This window comes from Nicotiana tabacum, chromosome 18 (genome assembly GCF_000715075.1).
Source record: "Nicotiana tabacum cultivar K326 chromosome 18, ASM71507v2, whole genome shotgun sequence".
Taxonomy (NCBI): Eukaryota; Viridiplantae; Streptophyta; class Magnoliopsida; order Solanales; family Solanaceae; genus Nicotiana; species Nicotiana tabacum.
In genome coordinates, this window is record NC_134097.1 from 143,817,909 (window position 1) to 143,824,963 (window position 7,055).

Genomic DNA, 7,055 nt, shown 5'->3' on the forward strand with positions numbered 1-7,055 from the left:
TATATATATATATATATATATAGTTTCATAGTATGATATAGTTTACTTTAATTAATTAGAATTAATTTTAAATCATTTTTATAAAGAAAAGGTTTAAGTTTATTAAATTGATGGATTTAAAGGGTTATAGTCCAAATTTGAGGCCCAATTTCGGCCAAGATTGAGCCTAAAATGGGGGCAGCCCATTCCTCTTCCCTTTTAACCGGACTGACCCGCCCCAAATACCCGTCCAACCCGCCCTACCTCTCCATTAAATCTCAGCCATCAATAAATTTTAATCCGATGGTCATCAGTCAGTCCCTCGCCCCATATAAATATCATTTTTTCAAACCCTAACCCTAATGAAGAACACCCAAACGGCGCATCCCAACCTCTCAAGCTTCAGCCCACCTCTAAGCTACCCAAACTCGCCGGAAAACTCACCAAACCCGTCGAGTTCACTCACTGGCCCTCCTACTTTCCTCTCCTTCTTCCACGTCACTCAAATTGTACCAAATCTCATCATTTCAATTCGATTCACGTAGATTTCTTCTTTTATTTCTTTTGTTTAAACAAAAAATTCGAATCCTTGAGATAAATGTTGGAAATTGGGAGCCGTTGGATTAAAATTTTGATCCAAGACTTCCATTTTCTGATTTTTGTTAAAAGTGGGATTTTCGGATCTTGTTGGGGGCCACACGAGTTTTCTTGGAGAGGAGGAGGAAGTTTCTAGGGCTGCTATATATATTTGAGGTTTTTGGGACAGAAATTTGGGAGAGAATTTGGAGAAAAGGGTTTGGAAAGAAATTTGGGTTTTAAGAGGGAGTTTCTTCTTTTCTTCTCATTTTGGTCCATTTTCAGTTGAGTTCAAATTCCAGAAAAACAAAAATACCAAAAAAATAGTTTGAGTTTAGATTTTTGTTTCAACTTGTCTCCATTTTAAAAAATCAGAAAATATCCCAAAAAATATTTTAGTTTCTTCTTTTGGTTTCGGCTTCAACATGGAGGTTGATTGAGCCAAGATTCGTTCGCCATTCGAGTTTGTTCGAGGTCGGAGTCGTGTTCGTCGTTCGAGTTCTGGTTCCGTCATTCGATTTTGCTTGCTGTTTCTCGTCGGATTTTCTTTCGATTCGAGGAGTGTGTATTTGCTGATTTTTCCATTGTTATTTAGAAGGATTTCAGCTTAACAGGTTCATTTCTATTCCTTTCTTTTATTTCTGTTGTGAATTGTGTTTCTCTTTGGTGATGATCATGTTATTGGTTTGTTCTCGCTTAAATCTTTTCTGCTACTTTTTTCTAGTCAAAAATGAGCTTGAAAGTGTGTGCTAGTTTGCAAATTTGAATGGCTCAATCACTGCTAGAAGTCTTTTATAAGGATCTAATATGGCAAGTTGAACGGATATCTTGATTTTGAAGATTAAACCTGCAAAAATGGTAAATATTGGGATGAGATATGACAATTCTAATGAGGTTAGACTCGATTACTGTTGAAACTTATTTCATGTTATTAGTAAATTAGCACAATTTCATATTCTGGTCATGGATGTTTCCTTTATCCTATGATTTGAATTTAGTGAAAAAGTATGTATGTATGGAAAATACGAGAAGTAAAAACAGATTAAAGTTACGTCACTTAGAAAGCTCAAATAGTTCGAACCTGTGGATTATTTGGTGTTAGATTTTGTAATTTCATTCAAAGGACTTCAAGTTCACCATCATGGCAAATGGATTCATATGGTTCACAACTCTCTCTTGTTTAAGTGTTTAAAATCTATGTAAATTAGTTCACTGAGTTGGATTATGTATATATTTATGATCTTTAAATGTTCGAGGCAGGGGAGGTCAACCTACTTGTAGATTTTCGTCCTTAGTTTTAGTTTTACAGTAGTTTTAAAAGCTTTAATATTGTGTTTGGATGCTTGGAATGCCTCTGTGGTTCAAGTCATGATTAAAAGCTCTTTTGTAAATAAACAACTTGCAAAGAGTGAAGGGATTAGGAAGTCTCGTTAATTATATTAAGAGTCTTCATGAGTGAAATAGCATTGTTTTATTAGAATTCTCTATTGCAATTCTCATTTGCTTTAAGTGCTTTCATTGTTTGAATGCTTATGCTTCCTACTCGTTCAGTTAGCAGTAACTTGTTTATTTGTTGCGTGGGAATGGAGATGGACGGTTAAAAGGAAGTGAGCTTGAAGTTAATTTTTATCTCTTTAGTTTTACTTATTTTACTTCTATTACATTGTCCGTTAGGAGCATGCTTAGGCCGACCACACTTGGGTAGGCAAGCCTTAGGATTTTGTTCGTTTCGAGGCGAGAGGTTGTTCCCTTAGTTAAATTTATTCGGGGAATTCCCCGAAGGATTTGTATATATTTTATTCCGGGGTATGCCTCGAAGTATTTGTATTTGGAGATTGATAGTAGAACTTATAGTATTTTCACTTTATTTTCATTTTTCTTTTTCTTTTATTTAGGTGGGGACGACCTCGAACCTTTTGTGTGTATATTTTCCCTTTCTGTGCTTTCTACTTCAATTGAATATTTTTAGAAGCCAACTTGATCGAGTATGCAACCGTATTAGTTACGGGACTTGGGGAGTGCCTAACACCTTCTCCCCGAGTCAAATGAATCCCCTTACCCAAATCTCTGGTACAGACTTAATTTTGGAGTCCAAAGTGTTTAAAAGGGAAAAATTATTTCTAAAAAATGGTGACCTGGCACACCGAAACCAATGTCAGGTGGCGACTCTGAAAAATCTTTTTGAACATAATTTTGTCACTTTTTAATTAAAAACCTTTTTCAAGCTTTACTAAATCTTTTAATATTTTTAAGAGGGTTAGTGAGGTTTATTTAAAAAAGGGGTGTGACAACTACTATCAACATAGTCTACAGAATCGAACTCCACAATAAAAACTACATAAATATGCCAGAAATCCGAAATCGGCCAAAACCCAGGCCCCGTGCTCACATCTCAAAATCAGTAAAAATGGCAAAATAATAAACCTCGTCCTCTCCCGAGTCTAACCATATAAAATTTATCAAAATCGAACTCTGTTGGTCCCTCAAATCCCTACCTAAAACTATCCAAAACTCAAGCTCTAACTTCCTCAATTTCACTTTGAAATCATCAATCAAATCCCAAAAACGAAGATGGATTCATGAAATATAACCAAAACCGAGTAGAGAACATTTACCCCAATCCCTATGGTGAAAATCGCCTCCAAAATCGCCCAAATCCAAGCTCCCCAACTCAAAATATGACCGAATGAACAAACCCTTATTTTATATATTTTCTGTCAGTTATTCTACCTCGTTTCTTGTGCTAAACGATTCTGAAACTCACTTTTTATGCCTCTAATGGATTCCTTGTGAAATTCTAGTCAAGTTAGACTTTTGAATCACTCGTTTTGACCTTATAATGAATGAGATATATTGGTTTCAATATTTGCAAATAGTTCAGATTTTTAAATACGCCGTCAGTGGCAATTTCGTAATTAATATGAAAATCAGGCAACCTAATTCTTAGTAAAATGATCATAAAATCTTCATACAATGTCCAAATTCGACCATTCTTTTTGCTACGGGTCTGTAATTACGATACGGATCTAATGCTTCAATCAAAAAAGAAATCGGAGCTCGTTTGTTTAATATGATATCATTTATGCTTGAAGAAACCATGTCGAAATATAAGAAAAACAAGCGCACCACAACCCAAATCTATCTGAAACTCACCTGAGGCCCTCGGGACCTTAACCAATAATTCCAACAAGTCATATAGCACTACCCAAACTTAGTCGAACCTCCAGAACACCCAAAACAACACCAAAATACCAAATCAACCTCGAATTCAAGCCTAAGAACTTCTAAACTACCAAAATTCGCCAACGATGCTGAAACCTATCAAACCACTCCGAATGACCTAAAACTTTGCACACATGTCACAAATGACACTACGAACCTACTTCAACTTTCGGAATTTCATTCCGACCCCGATACCTACTTTTTCCACGGTCGACCAAAATTTGCAAAATTTTCAACTTTCGCTAATTCAAGCCTAATTCTACCACTGACCTCTAAATTACATTCCTGACATACTTCTAAGTCTAAAATCAATCAACGAAGCCAATCGAATCATAAAAATTCAAATCCGAATTCATCTATTCATAAGTCAACTTTCGGTTGACTTTTCTAACTTAGCTTTCTAACTAAGAGACTAAGTGTTCATTTCCCTCCAAAACTACTTTGAACCCAAACCTACCAGCTCGATACAACTCACGCAGCTGAACAACACATAAATAAGTATAGATGGGGGAAATGAGACTTAAACTCTTAGAACGAACGACCGAGTCGTTATAATTCTACCATCAAAATTCAAAAGATAAGCTTCTCTTCCCAAAAGTTTCAAAATACTAGTACCGATCATTCTACACGAAAAATTCCAACCAAGTTATAATTTTAGAATTGTGGCTTCTGATTTGCAATCAAGAAATGCAAAACTAAAGAAAGAATGACCCAAAGCTTCAAAACATACCAAAATGGTAGAAGAAGAACGGACGGTGACGGCAACCTTACAATTGTAAATGTTATGTACAGACCTTAGTTTGTCTTGTGTGGTTAATTTAACTAAACCTGGTATAAATACCTGGTGCGGGTAAGTTTTTTTCATTTAAAACTAACCTTTTTATTTTTCTTTTCAAACTTGATCTTTAACATAAAAAATTAAATATTATTAGAAGCACTTCATTAATAGCCATTTAATTATTTTTTTAATATTTAGGAATTTAAAGCTAATTAAAATTTACTTGTTAATTTATTTCTCATTTGAACTATGTAGAAAGTTATAATACTATAACTTTATTAGATTTCACTTTGTATATGTCTTACACTTAAATTATATATAAATGATAAAAATAGATAAAGGAAAAATAAAAATTTAAAAAAGAAGGGGTACGAGTTCATTAGCTAAATATGAGAGCAATAATGGGCATAAGAATAACAAGATAATTTATGAGATCTTTTAATTTTTAATCCATGATACATTTAGCTAAATATGAGTAGGTTCATTAGCTAGCTTTCAATAGTATATTCTCCTACTAGCTTGCTTTATTTTTTTAATATCCTTTTATGTTTATTATTGTTCTTTGATTTTGAGTTTATTTAAAGTTTGTAAATTATTAGTTGCCTGCTTATATATGGTAAGTTGTATCTTCAAGATTCTTTAGATTTTCAAGCTTGTTGTGAAACTAAAATTAAAATTAAAATTACAAAATTGGAACAAATGTTAAGTTGCATTATTGATGATTGAGGACTTATGAGATAATTTCTTCAATTATTGAGTTAATTACACACAAACATATACAATAATTAAGGATATATTTTAGTAAACTTATTAGTTACTATACGACAAATAGTACAGTAAATCCAAACATTGCATCAACAATACAATACCGTGCAAAACGGTACATTATGAAACGAACAACCCGAACAGACTGTTAAGATATTATTCTTTTCCCTTTGATTTCTCAACCAAAAGGGAATCATATTCATCTTTCATACTTTGATATTTTTCAGTCAATTTTCTGAAAGCCTCTTTCTTCTCTTCTGAAATTTCCTTTTTTTCCAATTGAAGCTTCATTTCTTCTTTCTTTTTCTTTAGCTCATTGATGGCTGTTATTTTGTCATCATACTCCTTCTGTAGTTTTGCGAGCTCTGACTTCTTCTTTTTACCTGGCATATGTACCAACATTACACGAAATATTTATGAATTACAGTTTCATAACATTTTTTTACGAGTAGAACAACAATGACGATCCAATAAAATATCATGAGTAGGGTTTGAGGAGGATAGTGTATAATAAGACCTTATCCCTATCCCGATGGGTAGAGAGGCTGTTTCCGATGACAGTACTCTTTTACGAGTCTTGGCCAAAAATAGAAGCTAACTTTATATTGGTCGATTTCAAACTAAGTCTATATAAGCATTTCAATAGGTCAAACAATTGTCGTGGTTCAAATCAGGGCCGGGACCAGAATTTTCGTTAAGGGGAGTCAAAATATATAAAAGTAAATTCCAAAAAATTAACGAGAGTCAATACATAGTTTACATATAAATACATTGCTACTTAGTTACTATTATGTTTGAACTTTTTGCCACTTAATTGCGCGCACCACGACTAAATAATCCACCAAGTATCTGCTATTTTCCACCGGCACAAGTACCGAATATTCATGTTCATGAATAGTTAGACAGATTTATTTGATGTACATGATCCTTGATTTGATTAAGTCTCATTTCTATTCTAAGTTTCTTATCAATAAAAGAAATTTGGATGGAAGATAAAAAAGAATTCATGTAGACTATAAATACCTGAAAAATTGAATGAGCTGTTGCCATCCTCCATAATTTCAAAATAATTTCTGCCAATACTGAAAATCGTGTGAATATGAGGACTTCTGTTTTTATTGCTATAAGAAAACTTAAAAAGTAAAATAAAAGCTAATATAAGTATGTATTTTCATGTCTGTATAACTATGTATCAGATTTCTTGTATCCTTAAGTTCTGGGATGTCATCATGTTTAACTATTTTATTTAATAAAAAATTAAAAATCTCTCCCATAAAAGCTTTGGAGTTTCAGTTTACCAAAAGCATTACGATGTTAGACTAACATATAATTAAAAAAGTATAATTCCCCTGTAACTGAACTACTATATATATATATATATATATATATATATATATATATATATATATATATATATATATATATATATGTGGGAGTTTGTCACTAAAGTAAAAATCAATTCCAGATTTGCCAAAATACTCATAAAAATATGAACTTAATCGCGCTCAATATTCTTAAGTTGGTCATGCAAACACTACAGTAAGTGATCACTTACGTGTGTTGCTGGAAGATAGCCGGTAGCTCATGGAATTAATTGGCGCGCAAGTTAGTTAATTCCAACACCACAATTATTATAAAATTAACAAACAAAGAAAAGTAACTTACTTTTGGTGTCAACTTTTTTAGCCACCTTGTGTTCCAATTTTACAGACTCAAACTATCAACTATGAGAAAC

The 7,055-nt window shown here is 33.0% G+C and overlaps 1 long non-coding RNA gene across 1 annotated transcript; it reads left to right on the top strand.

Moving 5' to 3' along the window:
- The first annotated feature begins 306 nt into the window (after positions 1 to 306).
- Positions 307 to 2,531, top strand: LOC142172990 (uncharacterized). Its single transcript, XR_012702364.1, has 2 exons — positions 307 to 1,169; positions 1,280 to 2,531. It is a non-coding gene; the product is annotated as an uncharacterized LOC142172990 (long non-coding RNA).
- Positions 2,532 to 7,055: the final 4,524 nt, after the last annotated feature.